This window comes from Taeniopygia guttata, chromosome 1A, assembly GCF_048771995.1.
Source record: "Taeniopygia guttata chromosome 1A, bTaeGut7.mat, whole genome shotgun sequence".
NCBI lineage: Eukaryota > Metazoa > Chordata > Aves > Passeriformes > Estrildidae > Taeniopygia > Taeniopygia guttata.
Window position 1 is genome coordinate 60745090 of NC_133025.1, and position 21449 is coordinate 60766538.

General features: G+C 41.2%; 1 long non-coding RNA gene across 2 annotated transcripts; it reads right to left on the bottom strand.

The window, feature by feature from the left end:
- Positions 1 to 683: 683 nt before the first annotated feature.
- Positions 684 to 17329, bottom strand: LOC115493431 (uncharacterized). Of its 2 annotated transcripts, XR_012053627.1 has the most exons (4): positions 12707 to 17329; positions 11515 to 11630; positions 9550 to 9707; positions 684 to 8772 (listed from the first exon to the last, which is right to left on the bottom strand). It is a non-coding gene; the product is annotated as an uncharacterized lncRNA (long non-coding RNA). The 2 variants fall into 2 exon arrangements; XR_003958213.4 differs by having other exon boundaries at positions 11515 to 17329.
- Between the last annotated feature and the right edge of the window lie 4120 nt (positions 17330 to 21449).

Consider the following 21449-nt stretch of genomic DNA (forward strand, 5'->3'; position numbering starts at 1 on the left):
CAGAAATTAAGAATCCTCCTGAGTCCAGTGACCAGGACCAAGCTCTGGGAGAAGGTCTGCTCTAAAGCTCTGCTTCACATCAAAAAGGTTGAATGAAGTGAGAACACTTGCTTTTCATTTTAATGAGTGAGAGGGAGAGCAACTAGCTGCAGCTGACCTGAAGCAAATGTTTTTTTCTATAAGTTTTGCTGAACTGGAAAATCAACTTTTCACAAAGCCCCTAATCAACATAGGGTTTCATGGTAAATACAGATGGATAAACTCCCCCACTGTATATTGCATTTTTTTACTTAGAAATACTATTATTTTCTTCCTCAGTTTCAATTTTTCTCAGGAATGAGCTTCGCTTACACTAACTTAAAAGTTTGAGCTTAGACGCTTAGAGGTGCAAAATGAGATTCCTAATCCCCTAGTTCAATCACTCCATGGAAATTAGAAACCCTTCTTCCTTTAAAGATTTATCCATGAGTTTCAGGTAATCAAGCACAATAGAAGGATCTCAGCCTGCATAGAATTTAACATTAGAAGGAAATGCAATTTACCAGACACATGCATTAAAAATTAAAAAATAAGCAAAACCCCAACCTTTTTCCCAAATAAACCAGCAGATTTCTGAGTTTTTGAGGATGTGGGGTGAGGAGACAATGCTGAATTCCCATGGTGTAAGAATACGTGTACACAAATTACATCTTGAAACATGCAACTTGTGGTATTATTTGGAGAACGAAAGTTTCACCACAATAGAATGTGAAGAGGCTCTTTCTGTCAGTGACAAGCCCTGTCACATGTCTTTACCCTGAAAAGAAAGGAATGCCAGCACACCGAGTCACTTCTGTAACTCCTGTCACCATATTTTTCTTTCCCATGCTCATCTTGGCCAGCTGTGACATTGTCCCAGCTCATCTTTATTTGAACAGCTTGATGGTATTCTGGAGCAGCAAGGCAGCCCTGCCAGGCAATTCCCATCCTCATCCACAGCTCTTGCTGCTCTTGGCCATATTTCATCACATCAATTTACAGGGATAGACAGACAGCTGCCTGACTTACAGACAGACAGCCGGTGGATGGTAGAGCTCTGAAAGTAAACTCAGTCTCTAAGCTTCATTTGTTAGTAGTTTAGTTCTTCTCAAGGGCTTCAAAGCAAAAATTATCACATTTTCTTACAAGATTTCCTTAACAACAAGCTCTGCAGAAATTCCTTTTGCACAAATTCCCAAGATGCAGTTTCAACACAGCTTTATGCAAATCTAATTTTTAAATGGCAGCTCTGATTCTTCCACCCACCTTTGCTTTCATGAAGCAATTACAGATTTTGACAACTGACATTGGGGTGCTCACCATATGTCAGTTGTGACTCTATATTACCATGCTATTTTTTTTTTCTCAAATATTTACCTTAACAATACCCCTGAAATTTGGACTCGAAATCTGAGCACAACTTTCTCAAACACATCGTCTAGACAAAACACTTTTCAGTAAAACCAATAAATAAGTAATATAGGTTACAATTAAGTAATGTAAGTATCAGTAATAATTATTAAGTAATATTTAGGTTTTCCCACTATACTTGCACAAGACTGAAAACTTTGACACCTCAGAAAAAGAGGTTTTATTCTTATCTCACGGAAAAACCTGTTTGGGAGCTACATACTAGGAGGAGCCTTAAGGTCTAAAATCCTTTAAGGAATCTGAACATACCAAAACTATGCTTCCTACATTGAGTTCAATCTCAAACCCAACTGACTTTGTTTTCAGCATCTGAAGAAAATGTATTCAAATTTGTTCAGTTTTATCTGAACAGGAGACATTGGATCTACTTGGGTTGAATAACTGTGATGGGACAAGAATTGCATTGACCTGAAGAATAAAAAAAACCAACAAGGCTGCATTGCCCAGAAGATACAGGCACTGTAGGGATGGAGCCATAAGTGATAGATTCTCTGGCCACAGGCAGGTGTAATAGCACATGTTACTGACCCAAAGCTTCCACCATGAGGATGCTCCTTCCCAACACAGGAGCCAGAACTCCGGTAGAAAATTACTCCCAGATTATTTGCATCTACTCAGGAAATCGCATTCACTACACAAAAATCTCGTTTTGCATTGAGAAAAGCAGATCACTTTGGCCAAGGCCTCCCTTGCCAGAAGTGACAACTCTGTGTCTCTCATCTCCATGCCTTGCTCAGCTCTCCAGCTCAGTGGCAGCTCTCTCTGTGTCTCTCAGCTCCATTCCTTGCTCTCGGCTCTCCAGCCCCTTGTTGTGCTGTATGTTCAGCCATGACAGAAGTGTGTTGTCAACCACCAGCCCATATCTCTGTAATTCCTGTGCAGTGGCTCAGAAATCCAGGCCTCTCTACAGCAATGAGCCTTCAATAAAACAAATTGTTTGTTTCTTTCTGACCACAAGAAGACGTCTGGTTTTATCGTTTTCTTTGGCTACGTGGTCTGACTAAAAACATGCTATAAGGCTAGCATCTCCATGCAGCCCTCTCTGGAGATAGTCATACAGTTGCAGTTTACAGTTCTGACTGACAAAGCAAAATAATTCAAAAGTGCTTTAGAGGCCATGGCACTCACCAAGCAAGCCTCCTTTGTGGCCTCACTTATTTTCCAAGTTTATGCTCTTCCTGGTTGCTGGAAGGGCTACCCTGAATCCTCCTTGCTCTTCATGCTTTGCTCACTAATGCTGCTGCCTTTGTCTCCACAGTCCCCAGCTTCCTGGCACATCTCCTGCTCTAAGACAGAGCCCACCAGCAGAAATTTGTGATAAGCCTCAGCGTGGGTCCAATCCTGCAGTTAATAGAGTCAGACAACAACTATACTGAACTGGGACAAATCTGTAAATTTAACTCCCCATCTTTTGTATTATCTAGCAGTATGTCAGAAGACCATAACACAGTCTGAAAGAGGGTAAGACAATGTGGTTTCCTGAGACTGGGAGGGATTGGAGCCAGTGACCCAGGAGGTCTCATCCCTTCCCATGCTCTTCTTTTCTTTCCATGCTCTCTTCTTGCTGCTACACATCTAAATTTAGGCTGTAAACTAATTTTAACTGTAAGGGGCATGGGGTTGACTCTTTTGAGTGTCTGATACATTGTAAGAGCAGGGTAACTAAAACACAAATGCTTATGTAAATCCATCTTTGATTTTGCAATCAATTTAGTTCAGTAATTTGTTGCAGGGATTGGCTGAAGTAACATGCCAGAATTTTTACAGCCTCTCTGCCATAAAACTGACAAGCATAGGTTTTCTGGTTTTGTTTTTACTTCCTTTCAAGTGTAATAACTTCCCTTTTCATAAAATGCCAACATATTCTTTTAAAACTGTCAGGCTGCCATCAACCTGGTCATGATCCAGTGCCAGGCCGTAGCCAGACAAGATGAGTTACAAGGTAATCTTTTCTCTGCCAAACAATACAAAGATATTGGCACCTTTTCTCACTGCTGCAAATCAACTCAAAGGGCCACAGAAATCAGAAACTCAAGAAGGACTTCTTCCGCTTTTTGGGGTTTGCCTTGCAAGGAAAGTGGTGTTCTGCAAGGAATCTAATGTTTTCATTAATAGCATGCTGGTTTCTTCCCTTTCTCCAAGACTTCTCCTCCACACAAGTCCTGGATATAATTTTAATGAAATTGAGGATACCCTCCCCCTCTCCAAGTTATACACTGGATTCCTGAAGACTGGTTTCAAGGAAATGCTACTCCCAAGACGAAATACAAAGCAGCTGCACAACTTTGGCAGAGGAGACTGCATAAACGCCACCAAAAAGTGAATCACTACCTCAGCCTAACTGGAAGTGTATCAATATTCCTGCTCAGGAAGGTCATGCAGCAGTGGAGACCATCCCTAATATGCAGAAAAAATAGTACAAATGGCCACAGAAACAGAGGACAGACTCCACTTCTCATGTAGCTGACATGGCAATTGAGGTTTTTCAAAGCTTCTCAGCCAGTAAATGACTACATGAGCATGGTCAGAGTTTTAAGAGACATGTATAAAGCAGTGGTATTTGCACATGACTTCGAGACTGCACCTACATTCTTTGCTGCTATAATCCTTCCAAATTTGCTTTTAAATGATCTGAGATGTATGTGGATGGTACCAAACTTCCACCTCCTTTCTCCATCTCTTGCTTGGGTATTCAAAGGAGGGCATGTCAGACTCTTAATTTAATAGCTCTGTAAGGCCTTTAAGAGTTGTGATGAAAACAAATGTCTCCACGTGGGACTTGTAGGGATAAATGCAGAACCATCAGGTTTGCACATGCAGAGACCAGGTAGGGATTGTGAGAAGGTCCAGTTAGTGCTTCTGGGAGAATACTCTATATTTTAAAAACATTTTTAATTATACCATAAAGTATACAGTCAACCTAGAGACATTAGTGCACCAATCCTTCCTCATACCAATCTGTTGTGCAACACAGTACTTCTGTTTTGCCAAGCTGAGAAAAATTCACCTGGACACTGACAGGAGTCAAGCTAGTTTTCATTTTGCCTGCATGGCACCACTGGGAACAGAAATTCCAGGAGTCAAGCCCTGCTTTCAACTCAATGTGGACAACCCCCTCTTTCCTACAAGGCAGAACAATGTGAAGTTAAAGACAGCATTTGCATCCACAGTAGCAAAATAGTTAAAAATGCTAAGACATATCCGAAAACTGAGACATCCACAAACTCTGGCCATGCTTGCAACAGTAAAAGTATAAATATTAATTTCTTTCACAGCAGCAAGCATGTAGGGATATATTATCAGGTATTTGCTGATAATGGTTTGTTATGGAGCGATAATGGTATAGAGGAAAGGTGAAATTTTTTCATAATGACTTTCTCAGAGTAGAAAGCACTGAATTAACTAATCTATTAATGGCATTTATTACTATAATTACGTGGTATTAGAACAAATATCCACGTATGGTACTTGCAAAAAAGCTCATACAATTACAGTATCCATCACACACATCCTTTTTGAAAACTGTGACTACCTTTGGAATTTAGTCAGCTTTGGGCTCTGCACAAACTATTTAGCAACACACAATAGCCATTTATCAGAGAATTCCAGCAAGGTATTATCTTTGGGAAACCTGAATAAGAATTTCCAGCAGCAGGTTACAGGTCCCCAGACTGGTAAGGGCACATAACTCCAGTATTGACAATTCCAGTGTTTGCAGCTTTTAATCCAACACAACTATCATTGGAAAGGTAATGTTTGCAGTCACGTTGGAAATCCCAGCCTCCCATGCATGCAGTATTAGAGAGATGGTAGCTGAATATCAAACACATCCAGTATTGAGGTATGAAGTTTGAGACAGGCACAAAGAAGATGATAGGAAATCTTTCACAATACTTCAGCTCATTCCGGAAGCATGAAAAGAATGATTAAAGAAAATAAAAAAGAAAGGTGACACAGTTCACTGAAAGCTTGGAGTGATTTAGGAGTTTGTCTAGTTCTGCTTAGGAAGCCAAATGAACCACTCACCAAAGGAAAATGATAACCAGTAAGGAAAGGAAATCAGATGAATACACAATTTACACACCATCTAGATAAGAAATATTTACCTTCAGATAACTTTAAATTCAACTACTGAAATCAAGCATTTCCGGTCTCCAAAACTCTTGTGACTTAGATCAACATCTTTATAGCTCTAATCCATGTACTTGGAGACGAAAAAAAGAAAAAGAAAAGGAAAACTAAACAGAGCTTGAGGTACCTACACTTCAACTTGATCTCTTACTGGATACACAGCAAGATAAGGTACAGCCAACAAGGAAGTCCTCAGGCAATCTTCTGCCTATAGAATACCCCAAACAAAGTAGCCCTCTTTTTCTTGGTCAGTATATTTCATTTGAAATGTTTAACTAGAAAACGGGATTAGATCAAAAACAGATTTACAAGGAGAGCTGCACTTCAGCTGCACTCCAAAGCTCAGTGCAAAATATTAGACATGCAAGACATGATGATGGAGAAACACCTTCCACTCTTAAATTGATATAGTATAATTAGCAACAAATCTACTCAGAAAAGTATTTTAAATATATTTTGGTGGTTAATCAGCACTTTCCTATGTGATTACATAATGTTATTCTTTACACCAAATCCAACTTCACCCAGGAGCTGCTTTTGACTTAAAGTGGAGCCTAGTAGTAAAAAAGCATATTAAAACTGATTAAGTTGAATTTTATATGTGCTTCAAGACATCTTGAAAGAAGTGGCAAAGGTTGTCTTGGTATTGGAACCCAGTTTCTTTGCTAATATATGAAAAGCCTTTTGAGGTTTCACTAAAGAGAACCATTTAGTTTGGAAAAAAACCCTTATGATTCTTGAGTCCAACCACTTCTCCCAGTCTTCCTCTTGTTTCCTGAAAAGGAACAACATACCACTCTAATACTTATCAGTGGATCATGTGAATCAAATGAAAATGTATCCTCTGGATCTCGGTGGGTCAGGAATCAGCACCAGAATAATTCTCCTCTCAATCTCCACAACAGATTAATTAACAGAATAATGCCACAGCTCAGGAGAACAAGGCCACAACAACCACATTTTGCACATGGTGCAACAGCGTGGAGAATTTTGGACAAAGACATGTGCACAGGTGTGAGGCAAAGGGGAGAGGCTGCAGGTGTGTCCTACCAATGAGCTGGACACCCTTTTCTAGGTGAAAACTCATGTAAAGGGAGCACTGGTTTGCTGCCAAAGCTCTAATAACATACCAAGACAATAACTAAGCTAAAAGACTAATCTCCTAAAAGACCAGCCTAACTCCTCTCTTAAGAAAAGGAGTCGCTCTTCTTAGGAAAAACCATGTGGTGCTGGATGTACAGAGAGGGAGCATTATTTGTGGGCAAGGATCCAGATGCTGTATGAGGCTCTTGCCTCAGGGGACTCCCAGATAAAGAGGTCAAGAGAGAAGATACATATTCAGACAGACAGTCAAAAGACAGAAGTAAAAGTACCTGCAACAAGCTGTAGACAACACTGTATTTGTAGGCAGTCTTGAGGTGCACGTTCAAGGAAGATTTTGAAAGAAAAGAACATAATGTGATTTTGGATAACTATAGAAGAATCCTCTAATAGATGAACAGCAGCAGTAGAAGGGCAGCTCGATAGATGCATATGGCAGTGCATAATTCTTAAGTTAAAAATAATAAAATAGGTCATGAAATGTCACCAACCTACCTTAAGCACGGGGTGATATTTCAAAATTATCTATATTTGTTTTGATATTTCTGTATTTACTATTTACCTACTCTTTTACATTAACATTAAACCAATCTGACTTTATTTTAGCAGGCAGCACTTTATTAACACTCAAACTTGAAGTTTCCTCAAAAATGCCTTCAACAGGCAATTTGGATGACAGCCAGGTGTGAAAAGCCACCGCTGACTGAAAAGTACTAAGAAACTGAATGAACCTTGGAATGGAGAATATGTTAAGTTCAGCTATTATGAAAATACAGCAAACATGAAGAGTAGCTGGTGTGCCACGGGGAGAAGTCTTACACAGGATGATTGCCTAATCCACATTTTTTGTGGACTCCTAATTGTAACATACTGGTGAGTGCCAGTGCTGCAAGTTACATTCACACACCAATTCAAACTTTAACATATTTGCCTTAAAGAAGAAACAGCCCCATGGTAATCTCATAGTCTACCTCAAACCCCCTACCCCAGGTACCCCACAGGTAGCAGAGGATCACTTCCTGTAACACAAATAGGAGTGGGAAAAGACTAAATACACATTGAAACATTTAGCTAGTACCTTTTTAAAAAGTAGTTTACCTTCAATGTGCATCCCTTTCCCCCTCAATGCTGGACCCACATGGCTGAGCTCACAGAACTGCTGCAGTGCCTCTTTCCACCTTCAAAACCATGTTTTGCCCTGGGTTGTTTGCTTCAAAGAGTAACAAAAAGAAAAAAAAAAAAATACAAAACCCAAAACAGGGCACAGCATTTACACTATCCTTTTCCCCCGGGTGGCTGAGCAGGACCAAGGATTAGCTTCTTTGCAGAAATACTCTAGAGGAGAAATAATGAAATTTTGCTCTTCACAGGAGTTTAAAACATGGCCAGATTTTAGGAATTGTACCAACAGGAGAGGGAAGGTGTTCTCACAACTGTGTGCCTTCCTTGAATTCCTCCCCAGCATTCATGGGACAGTAAAAGCCCAAAGAAAATTAACTTCCCTGTCTCACCTGGTCATTATTAATTACAGAGTTAATCAAACTGGAAAGGCAACACAAACTCATTTAATTAGAATCTTGGAGAGAAATCACTTTTTTTTTTCTCACTGTTGCTTTTCCATTGCTTTTAGGCAGGGGGACAGAACTGACTTATTTAACATGGGAAGAATAAAGGTGAGATTTCTGGTGAATGGTAGGAAAAAAACTAAACACCTGTCATATTAAGGAGAAAGAAACTCTACTGAGCAGAGTAGCATGACCCCACTTACACAAAGCTTGAATTACAGGACATTTGTTGTAAGAAACAGAAGCATTGAAGAGAACCCAAGTTGGGGTCAGGCAGGGCAGGATGTCACAGCTCTCTCCCCAAGCTGACAACCTTTCCCCAGTGAAAGACCAGCCCTGCCAAGGAAATGTGTGATTTCCCTGGCCAGTCTCCTCTTCCTCCCTTGGCCACAAGACTAGGAGGAAGGCAGCTGCTCATCCCATAGGAAGCTGCAGGTTGGTGGAAGAAACTGAGATACACATAAAGAGTCAGTGGACAGTGGCAGAGGGATGTGAAGAACGTCCTTGCCCCTTTTCTGTCCTTCACCTGCAAGAAAAGGAAATTACAACAATGTTGTTGTCATTTGTGCAAGGTGAAAAATCCTTTCTTACCATCCCTAAGTCTCTAAATGATCATCTGGAGAAAGCTTCCCCACCACCAGTTCTCAGGTGCTTACCAGGAGCAGCTGGGGAATTTATCACCTCAGCCAGGACAGTTCAGGGCTCCTCCTGGATCTCCTGGAGCAGGTCCAGGGGAGGGTGACATGATGGGGGGACTGGAACATGCCCCTGATGAGGAAAGGCTGAGGGAGCTGGGGCTGCTCAGCCTCGAGAAGAGCCCCAGCTGAGAGGGGACTGCTGCTGCCTTCCCAAGGACTGGGGATGATCCATGAGAAGATGGAAAGGCCAGGCACTGCTTCCCACAAAGAAACTGCACATGCTGTAATTTAACTAATCTTCTTACAAATGAATTGAAACATTTTTTTAAGGCCTAGCTAGTCTTAGGCATATATAAGCCACAGCCTTAGTATAGACTACTTGCTTTCCAGTGTATTTAGGTACCATTATTAGAAGTGGATGCATACAGCTGAAGGATAGAACAGCTATAATTGAGGGGAAGTTTGGCCTGGTCTCAAAGATCAAGCAAAAATTATAGTTACAGTCATATTAAGTAGAAAAAAGCCCCAACCATTAGTTTCCTAGCTTAAATCTCTTGCTGAAAACACACTTTAAAATCTGATACTAAACAGTCCAGCCATAGTCCTGATACAAAATACAGTACTACAGATGACACACTAGGAAAAATAAAACAAAATTAACATACCAATGTTTGTGGCTGGACCACTGTACCATTACTGGCATTTTGCTTATGTAGTGATTCCATTGGTGTTTTGCATTACATGGCAAAAACATAGGTTCCCCTTCTAAGAAAAGAATTGCTTAATGTGCCAAATGGTACATCTGGAGAGAAGTACTGCCAGCCTGCAACGATAACAACAAAAACAGATTATTCCAGTGCTTGCTGGCTAGGTTTCTAAATTATGATATTGCTATTAAAAATCATATATTGGTATATTGGTGTATTACTTAAAGCTTTCAGGCTGGAAATCCTTAATCCATTATTTGATGGCTTTTTTTTTTTTTTTTTTTTTTTTTTGCAAATCCAGCAGCTGCAGGGGAGGTGGCTGTGGGTTTGGTGAGATATCATGTATTATTAGTGCTTTGCTTTAGCTTTTAAATTAAATTATTCTGTGACCTTTCACTGTCAAAGATGCTATCAGGCACAAAAATAGTTTGATCTTCAAATGAGTAAATTAAAATGAAGCCTTCTGCCTGATAGTGTGGATTAAGTGTCATGTGGTATTTAAGGTCCAGAACATGGATAAGGGAAAACAGGGAGAAAGGATCTACTGGCACGTGACCCATTATAATCTGTATTTCCAAAGCCTATTACACTACTACCATATAAAGTTAGCAGGCCCTTACAAGCAAGCAGTGACTTTGCTACTCTTCTGGGAGGTTCCTGCACTAATCAAGCTTCTCCTAGAATGGGATTCCTGCAGGAGAGGCCTCAGTGCCCCTTGTCTAACTTGTTGCAGGGCTCTGTGTGGCTGCAAGTCTACAGCTGTGCAACTCAACATGAAAACCTGCAGTGCAACACACCTCAGCTGAAGCCTTAAATTTAAATTATGCCTCCTTTTTAACAGTATTTTCTTTGTGACAATTTCACTGGAAAAAAAAAAAAAACAACAAAAACATCCCAAGCATTTTAGATTTCAAAGACTCAAGTTTACACAGAATGATACAAACCATAGCCAGATATGCTGATTTAACCCAAATAACACAAAATACAACGTCTGCCAGCAGCAGGAACACAGCAGATATTGTTGAAGATGCTACTGCAGTAAAGAACACAACTAATTCAGGGTAGGTGAGAGACATCACCAGCCTCATCTGTCCCAGAAGAGGGGAGGGACACGGAGGTGCCTCAGAGCAAGGCTCTGCTTTGTGACAGCTGTACCAAACCATGAAAGAGCACAAGCAGAGATGCAGCTGTTTCAGAAGGTGGAGGAGGTCTCTGGTTTTGAGGTTTGTGACAGTCGCTGCATTTACAAAGAGCCATCCAAAGAATATGGGTGATTTTTTTTCTCCACTAAAGGGGAAAGGTTTTCCAACTGAATACTTCTCTGATTTGGAGGCTCCAGGCATGCTTTTGGGAGCTTATGGAAAGTGGCCTGTCCTATAGATCTTGGAGCAAAAATTGCTCAAAACATTGTTTTGGAGTTGTTCTCAACCAATCTGACATAGTCTGTGGATCATTTTAAATACTCAGTGGTAAAAAAAAAAACCATCCCTCAGAAGCTGCCCTTTATGCTGTAAAACTTCTCACCAGCTAGAACAAAGACTCTGCCTGGTGGGGCTGGGGGCACTGCTGGTTTTGAACACCCAAATCCCATCTGGGGGTATGGGACAGTGCTGCAGATGTCTGCTGGGGAGTTGCACTACTCCAGATTTCAACTTGGTAATTACCACCTTGCACAGTATCAATGAATACTGAAAAACACAATTAAGGCCAAACTGAACTTCTCAAAAGTTCCCCATTCATCCTCTCCCCAACATGGACAAATTGACAATTGTCACAGGAAGCTTCCATGGTCCATTATGTGAAAAATGTAAATAATTTTGACGTTTACCAGTGCTTTCTAAAGCTGAAAGCACCTCCTCTTAAACTGACCGTGCATTTTCAAAGACAGACTTGAAGATTGCATAGTTTAGTAAACAAACTCACCTGTCCTCCAAATAAATTGACATTTTTCCTCTCACACAGCAGTTCCTCTGTTTTCTCAAAGATCAGAATTTTTCCATCCCAGGAGATATTTTTCAGGATTGCTCTTTAGTTCCTTTCTGAAGAAACATGTTTGACAATTGATCCTAAGTTATTTCCTTGTCTGACACAGAATATTAATGGAAGTTTGAACAACAAATTCAGAGCAGCATGCCTGTCACCAAGGGGATGAGGAGTGCCCACAGTTAGACCCAAATTATGGAACTTTCCAAACAGCTTTGGAAGGTTGATCTCTACATGGTCTTATATTATTTGTTTACTTTCAATGCCCAGACTCATGCTTCATTTTATTGAACAACCAGCCCTGAAGTCTTCCTAGTGGCATTTAACATGCATCTCTTATTTTAAGTGTCAGACATCAAATCTACAAGTCTAGCTTGCACAGCATGCATCATGAATTTCTGCCTAACTTATACGCAGTGAAAACATTGTTTTTCCTGAAAAAAGTAATGTAAACAAAACGTAATAGCAAAAGAACAAAGTTCACAGTGAAAATGGTGTGTCATGGTTTTAGCCCATGATAACACAACAGTTCTTTAATATTTAGCTTTGATAATAACAGCTGAATTAGATACATGCTTCCAGAGACACAAACTGTTCCAAGCCTGGCTGCTTCACAGATGGTGGACGCAGGGATTTAGTGACTGCCTGAAAGTAACACTGGAGGTCTGTGGCAAAGTCAAAAACTGATCCAAGAACTCTCAATTCCTCTCCATTGTGTGCACCACAGGGCTATTGTGCCTTTTGGCTAGGGCTATTATTTTGTACCTATCATAGTGTTTGTCCTCACCTGGCGTTGTTAAAATCACTCTCAGTACCATTAGAAAACAGCAGCTCTCACCTCCAACAACCCCCACATTTGGTCTCACAAGTCCTGATCCCACTCAAAGCTGGGGGAAAGTCCAGGAGCATCTCCCAGCACAGCTCCCAGACACACAGAACTGACATCCCATCCTACAAACACAACCCCACAGACCTCCCACCTCCTCCAGCCCTCTGAACAACCTGCCCCACAATTTATTTGCCAAAGCTGCAAATCTGGCAGCATGGTGTGCCAAGCCTCACCCAGCCATTAGTGCCTAGAAGGGAGCTGTGCCAGGAACCCCTTTCATATCCAGTTTGGGAGGATGCTTACCTGGTGCCCAGCAGCTCTGGCTGTAGGAATGAGTTGCTGCTGCTCTTGGAGGGACCTCTGTAAGTATATTTTTGCAGAGAAGATAACCCCAAAGCCTTCATCTTTTATTAGGGATAACTGAGAAGATGGAAACTGAAAGACTGTATGGGAGGGATTCAGAAAAATACAACTGGCTGTTAACCACTCATGTCAGTGGGAAATAAACACTAGACATGTGCCCTCCAAAACCTCCCAAGTGTGATTTGTCCAGAGCTGCAGTACAACCAGAAATACAATCTAGGAATTGCACACCAGTGTGTCTTGGCACTGATCACCACAGAACAGCCACTGCACCTCATGCTCACGCAGGACTGCCTCACTTAAGGCCTTCTGAGGTGAAGAGAAATCATCAAATCCAGCTTTCATAAATCTGCTAAAAATGCTGAAGGAAAAAATAAAACATGAAAAATGTTTGGAAGGATAAGTAAATTAATATAGAAGTCTACAGTACATAGAAAATCTAAAATTAATCACTGTTTTAAAAGCAGTGACAATTTCCCTTTTCAAAACTCCTTATTTTTCACAAACACACATACCTGTTTTTATTATTACATAAACCAGCTCATCCAGATTTGTTCCTATTGTCTAGATTCTATAACTTACTGTAGATGAAAAAAAAAGCTGGATTCTGTCATAGGATGCGAGAAAACTTCATCAGGGATGAAGTTTCCCAAGTAACCACGGAAAAACCACATATTGATCATTTGTGCTCAGAGTTCTCCCTTTCCCAAGGGAAAGGACATAAAAACATGCATCTGTTTATATCAGTTTGAGAGGAAGTGGTAGAAAGGATGACTGTAACAGTGCCCTGTCCAACATTATTTCCTGGCGCTCATCTGCTGATGTTTGAAGTGCATCTGCACAAAGTGTACCTTTGCTGAGCTTCTCAAAATATATGAACCCCCAAGTATTTCAGAACAACAAAATCAAAATTAGGTGATAATAGATATATAAAACCAAAGCCACCTTCTCCCTCTCTCTCCGTCCACCTGCAGGAGTCAGCAAAGCATATCCAGACGTGTGTTTGAACCCATCAGCACCAGTGCAAACATGTTTTTCAGAAGTCTCAGAACAACAGCATTTATTTCATTAATTTCTAGTCCCTGTCTCCAATTGGAATAATTCCCACAGCAAAGTCTGGAAGCTTTGAAATGGCAATGACAGCAGAGAAGGGAAAGAGGATTACCATCACAGAGACTTACCCTACAGTGATCACTTGCCAATATTAGCATAATACTTTAAACATGGATATAGAAATGGCAAGGAAATATTCCTTTCAAACTATTATGTTATCCCCAGGGTGATGGCTTTGAAAAAGCAGAATAGCTTATACTATTCATTAATTTAATTGCACAACAAGGAAAACAGAGCTGTGCTCTTCCCAACAGGCACCAGGTGGAGAGGCCTTTTGTGGAGACTCAAGGTGTTCATTTATTGGTGATTATTCATTTATTGGTGATCCCTGGGAGACACTCTGTCAGTGACATATGCTCCTGCTCAACAACACATTGGACAGCTCGCTGACAATTTCTTTCTCTGAAAACCTGCTGTCACTTCAGGGTGTGCTGGGCAGCCTCCAGCACAGAACAGGCTCCAGAAGATGCTCCTAAACTCCCAGTGCCTTGTAGGCTTTGGCAATCATCAAAATTAGAAGGGACAGGATGCTGAGCATTTTCTGTGAGGGCTCTGCATCTTAGCAATTAAAAAACTGGATCTGTAATCTCATTCAGTTACCTCACCAATAAGACAAGATTTTTTTTTTGTCTTAGGTTTATTTTTACTGAGTGATAGAGGACAGCGGGATGTCAGTGAGGGAAATGGAAGGCACCTGCTTGGCATTCAGTGCCTGATAGTTTCTAATGCTGCGGGTTGGAAAAGCTTAATGTAGAATTTGCTTTAAAAGAAAGAGGGGAAAAAACAGTTAATAAATCAAAAGAGATATGTGGCTGTGGTGCAGGGATCCTTGAGATCTGGCATTTAGAGAACCAGCAGTGGATTTGGCACCCAAGGACAAGCAGCACTACTCTTGCCTCCATAGCAGCTCTCAGCAAATCCTCCCTGCCATATCCAGCACAACCTTCACAGTCACAAGTTGTCCTTGGGATGACCCATAGGACTTTTCCAGCTACTGAAGTCCTCCTCTCTTCCGCCTATTCCCTCAGAACGCATCAGTTTTCTATTTTAAAAATATCAAGTCACCCTATCTCAGCTGCATTATAAAAAAGACAAACAAAACAACCCAAAACAGTTTTGTGTGTGCGGAACAAGAAAAAAAAACCACTTCAAACCCGAAGAAGTTTCCAATAAGTCACTCATTGAAATTCAGGAAGAAAAAACCCCAAAGGGTAAAAATACCCCCACGTATCCAAGTTCTCTGAGGCCATTTCTTTCCCTCATCTGTGTTCCATCATCTTCTTCCTTATCCAAAAAAGTTGTGGTGTCCGTGGGAGTATGAAAAAACATTGGTGTGACCACGGAAAGGAACTCTGTGTCTGGCAGCAGAAAGCCACGCGTTATCCCGTCTCCAGGAACTCAGCCTTCCTTCGATGGTCATAAATATTCTCTGATGACAAAGCAGAGGGTAGTCATTCAACCAGACTGAATAATACTGCACAACCCTGAAAAGCACACTGGGATCTGTGTTCTGTCCCCAGCCACAACAAAAGCTGAGGAAACAACCCGACTGGCCTCATGTGTAGGACACCCTGTGCTGTCACATCCACCTTCAGGAGGATTCAGGCAGGAGTGCTGGGCTTCCCCCTCTCAGAGGTCTCAACGCACCTGGTGGCCATAAAATTTATCTGAGGACAGTGTCATCCACAGCAGCCCTTGGTGAAGGACTTTACAAAACATTCAGACACAAGTTTTTTGAAGGGAGGGGGAAAAAAACCACTCGTTACACCATTAACTTTACACTACACTGTGTAATCAAAGATCTCCTAACTTTCAAGAGAGTGTTACTTGACATCTTGTTGCATAAATATTTTTTGCCTGTGCAAGCAAATCTGGGAATTATCAGTAACGTATGCCATAGTCTTGCCAAAGTTATTGATGAGAAAACGATCTTCATGACCAACCTTCCCCTAACCAGAAGAAAAAAAAAAAAGACTTAAATGTAAGCCACTCTCTTCTGCTGGCCTCCCTTTTCACCCCCCAAACCCCAAATTAATAAATTTAGAGTGAATAAACAAATAATCACTTTAAGCTTACCCACACCCCTTCTCCTTTTAGGGTAGCCTTATAAATTAAATTTAATCTTACCCTTCAAGGTAGAAACAGGTAATAAAACTAACCTGTTTATTAGGCAGTGTAGTTTGAGAATTATACTCGCATTTCTGCATTTGAGAACGTGAGGGATTGTTGACACAATGGAGGCCAAGCATGCATTTATGGTGCATGATATCACCATGGGGCTCACAGAGGCAGTTTACTTATTCCACAGATGACTGCCACAAGAGAATGTAATTGCTCAATAATGTGTCAATGTACCCATGGGAAGCATTTAAGTCATCTGAGACCTGTATTGGGAACTTGCCAGGGACCCTAGCACTACCTCTAATTTGCACGAAATGGAGGAATTGTGGCCATCTTCTGCAGTAAGGATAAACAGAACAAGGGAGGAAGCTGGGATAAGTCAAAAAGGTACCTCTTTCTCAGAAAACTGAACAAAACTGGAAGAGGAAAAACTGTTCCCCAGATTCAGGAAATAAAAGCTGTTAAACTTCTAAGCAGGCGAGTCAACATCAGTGTGGTATACTCCAGCACATGAGATGATCTGCACTAGGGAGAAATTACCTCACCAAGAACTAAAGCCTCCGAAATAGATCTAACACCAGACTGAAAAGCTATTTATAGACAATGAAATCCTCATCTCCACCATGGCTTTATTTTTTAAGTAATAAATCAAGTTAAAGCGAAACATCCAAGTGATTGGATATTAGTGTGACACAAATAACAATTAAAACTCTCTGAACATTGCAAATCAAGTACCATTGTGTAAGATCAGCTTAATAAATCACAGTCTTTTCCATACTTCTCAAGAATTAAAGGGTCACAGGATGAGATCCAACTTCATGGATAAGTACTTTTATACATGTAACTACTTCCATTGATTTTGAGAATGCTACCCATATGCTTTAGTTCGGGTTCATAAAAATATCTGGGTGAGCCAAAGCCTTCGTAACGACATCATCACTGGAAGTTTTGGGAAACTTTTCAAGCCAGTGGAAATTGATATCCCTCCAATAAGACCCACAACAATGTAACGAGACCCTGCAGCTAAAGTGAGAATGATTAGAGTCTGCAGTGGCTCAAACAAAACAGGAATTAACAGCCTTTCCCAGCATCCTACTGGAGAATCTTTCATGAACTTTGAAATGGTTTACAGGATGTTTTCTGTTCACCTTTCTTCAAGACACAGCTCAGAAGAACCTGTCCCCTTTTAGCACAAATGGGTTCAGTCCTCAATCCCACAATGAGTCAAAGGATCTGACTGAAGGACATGCACTGTGCCATGCCATGATGCTCAGCTCAGGGCCCACATATGGCCTACTCCATATAAAAAAAAAAAAAAAAAAAAAAAAAAAAAAAAAAAAAAAGAGAGAGAAAATTCCCAGTTCTGCTAATTTCAGGTTAGTCTTTCAATCTAGTTTTTCCCCCCAGCCCTTCGTCTCACCCTGATCTGACTTTTCCCATTTCAATGAGATTCAGAAGTCTGCCTGATGGCAGGTGGGTGGAGGCACTCCAGATACTATGTTTGTTGCTAGCCCAGCAGTTATTTGTGGTTGACTTTTTTGTTTGCCCACAAGAATTTCCAGGGTGGTGTAAACAGACAGATGTGGGTTCTCTTCTGCTATACAGATCACACCATAGAGAGATATCAAAGGAAAAAACCAAGCCATGAATAATGCACTAGTGAGAGCATTTGAAGCTCTCAACTTTGAAGACTGGCCTCTGAATTTATTGGTTTAATTGTAAGGTATGGATACTTAGGCCGCCAGATAGCTTTTGAAATCAAAACATCACGGAAAGGTTTCCCAAGTATTTAGAAGTTTATACAAAGTGTAAGTGGGCTCAAGTATTGCAAACTCCAGGCTGGTCCCACCCTGACAGCACTGCCCTAATCTTACATGCTAAAATTGTTCTTTCCTTCTTTCATTCAGTAGCACAGTCGTTTGATTTTTACTTCAGTGAGGCATCTCAACAACAAGCCCATGGCTCATTGCTGCTGTAACACTGGAATGCTGAAGGGGAAGGTTTCAAAGGCATGGATTAGTAAAGCTCCACTGATTTCAGGTGAATTCATACTAGCCAGGAAATTCTTCCCCTTGTTCTCTTTTTTTTTGCTTCTCCTATTACTATATTATGCAAATTCTAATTTTGCCATGTAATTTCTATATGCCTTGTGTTCATCCAAGAGATCTATGGTGGCATTTTTAGCCTTGAGATGAACTACTAGCCCACGATTAAAATCACGTTAAGTGAATGGTGCAACTTGCTAATCATTCTTACTCTGGAGTTCCCAGCTAAAGCTTTTCTCATAATTTATTTTTCCAGGAGGATTTGTATATGTTTCTGTCAGTCTATTCTGGAGCAAGGCAGGTTACAGAGGCACTTTGATTCATGGCTGGACATGGATTATTTTAAGTAGAAAGAAAAAGGAGTGTTGGTTTTAACAGCCTTGCACTGTCATCTTGCGGTTGCAGTGCTCAGTTCCTCACCCTTATTTGGAAATGCCTTGAACAAGAATTCTATTTGAGCAGGAAGAAACAGTGATAGCCCCACTCCTAGGGTTTTGGTTTGTTTGGAGGCCTCCTTCCTGACGTTCTCAAGACAAGCCAAAGTGACCTTGCCAACTGTTTCCATTTCAGTTTTTTCCATGTCCTTCCTTTGTGAGAAGAAAGCGTCACCTCCTCCATAAAACCATCATTATTTAGAAGACTTCATCTCCTCCAGACTTACAGCGCTTCCACTCAGAACACATGCTCTAAGACAAGTTTTCAGGGCAGTGTTATGCACAGTCCTCCTTCCTGCCTGAGCTCTGAAGAGCTCTGCCACCACCAGCCCCAGGTGAGGGACACATCTGTTTCTCAGATGAGGCAAATCACTTACAACATCTTCTTGGCTTTACCCACTACTCTCAACTTGCAAAAAGCAATCCTTTATGCCTCTTTTCTGGACTGCTCAAGACACCAAGCATGGGATTATCCTTGTAGACCCTTACAAAAGTTAATTTCCTGAGCTTCTCCAAGAGACAAGAGAAAGCCCTGAGCCAGGCTTCCCTTCATCTCCAGCAGTGCTGCTCCCAGCCAGAAAGCTGGTCTCCTACCTGCTTCCTTCTATCTTCCTGTTGGATGAAAAGAAACCATATTCTGCAAAGATAGCCCAAATCCATGCCCTCCCAGCGAAGCCTGGCCAAATCACCTATCAGTGAGTGACCAGAAATGAGGGAATCAACCTAACTAGTTACTTGGATGTGTGCAGCAGGATGTTACCCTAAACTACAGATTGCAAATGTTGCATCCCTGTCCTCCTCAACAGGCAATACTTAGATCTCCTTTTATACAAAATCCTCCTTACCATTTTACCAATGACAGCTTACATTTTTAAGCTTAATCAAAAGCTTAAAAATCTACATTGTTTCTATTTGTGCCATTCACAAATATGTCGCAATTTAGAGGTAAAAAATCCTCATAAGGTCACTCTTGTTACATTCAGTTTCAGCATCTCTATTTGGGCTGCCAATACCTTGAGGAAATGTTTATTTTTACAGAAACCACAGTTAACATTAAGATTTAGGGGCAAAAAATAAAAAACGGGTTTCTAAGGGACTTAGTTTAGTACTTGGGGAAAAACCCACTCCATTTTGATTAGAATTGTATTACTGTCGCTCCCTTGAATGAAACGTAGAGTATGAAAAATTAACCGCCCATTTTTGGAAAGAACTGCCTTACAGCATAAAATGTTGTAAACCATATTTATTTCAACTTTTCTTTAACATCTGAAAATTGTCATGATTTTGCAGACAGATAAGATTTGTTTATCAGCCCAAAATCTTACTGCCAGCAGAGGGATCATCTATGGGGTTTGGAGTCCATTAAAGCTCCATTCAGAAGATCTGAGAGGGCTATACTCTGGAACTCCCAAAATACAAGAAATTTATGCAAGATTTTTTTTTTCAGCTGTAAGGGATTTTAAAGGGTAAGAATTATCTATTTTGTCCTCACACTTTCAAAATGACTACATTTTAGTTTAGCTTCAGGAGAAAAAAAAACTTCTTCAGAGATAAAATGTAAAACCACTTCAGAAAGAGGATTGCAAAATAACGGGGTAGTATGGAAATTTCGGGAGCTGAGAGTTGCCAGAAGTGTGACTACTGCTATCAAACAAATGGACTGAAATCTCAGACTCACAAAGCCATTCAGGTTGGGAAATACCTCCAAGGCCATCGAGTCCAGCCTGTGACTGATCCCCACCTCATCACCCAGACCAGAGCACTCAGTGCCATATCCAGTCACTCCTTGGACACCTCTAGGGACGGGAACTTCACCACCTCTCTGGGCCATCCTTGGTGAAGAAAGTCCTCCTGATGTCCAACCTGAACGCCCCTTGGCACAGCTTGGGTTCATTTCCTCTCATCCTGTCCCTTGTTCCCTGGGAGCAGAGCCTGACTACCCCTCTCCTGTCAGAGTTGTGGAAACTCAGAAGGTCCCCCCTGAGCCTCCCTTTATCCAGGCTGAGATCCCTCAGCTCTCTCAGCTGCTCCTGGTACTCCAGGCCCTTTCCCCAGTTCCATTCCCTTCTCTGGACACAAAAATGTGAAGAATCTCTTTTTTTGGCATGCTTAGCAGAGATGTCAAGAGACAAATCCGACTGACAAAGGTGTGTGGGAAATTCCCATGCATGGAGATGCCCTTGAACAGAGGGACTGATAACCTGCAGAGGCAAAGCAAAACCAAACCCACACAGGGACCCAGCTCAGCACTTGGGAGTTAACATCACCCCAGAGTGCAGGAACACACATCCCACAAGGCCAACAGCACCAAATCCAGCTGCTGCTGCAGGGCTCCAAGAGCAGCAGGGACCACCTCTGACACAGGAGCAGCACACACTAATTCCATCCTTCCCCTGGCTGCCAGCACTGCCAGCCTGGCTGGTAATTGGCACCAACTGCGGCTGTGGCTGCTGTGATGTGGTAGCTGTTTGCCAAGAGCTGGACTGAGACCACCAACTCACTTCAGACAGGCCACTAAACACCCATCTGAGGGTAACCACGAGGTCGCTCTCAGCTTGGGTTCGATTCAAACTGGGGACTTGGAGGTGAAAAGGCTCCGCATTCAATTACCAGTCCCCTGAGTCATCCCATCCACCCTCTATAGTTATTTCAAAGTGCTCTGGTAAGCAATATCTGAGAACATTACATGTATTCAAAATGCTAAAAATACACGTCTAAGAAGGCAGGGAAAAGTTCAGATCACTCACAAGTACATTTTCCTTTCTCTTTAAAAAGAAAAAAAAAAAAGGCACTTTCAATTTGCTTTTTCTATTTTTTTCAAATATTTTTTTCCACACCCTTTTGCCATTCCAATTAATTTCTTGAAAATATCTTTAGAATACAAAAGAGAGACTGTTCTTGGAAAAAACCAAATGTTCCTTTTACCTTTGTATTTTCTAAATTGCTAAATCAGTATTAGAAAGAAGGTGA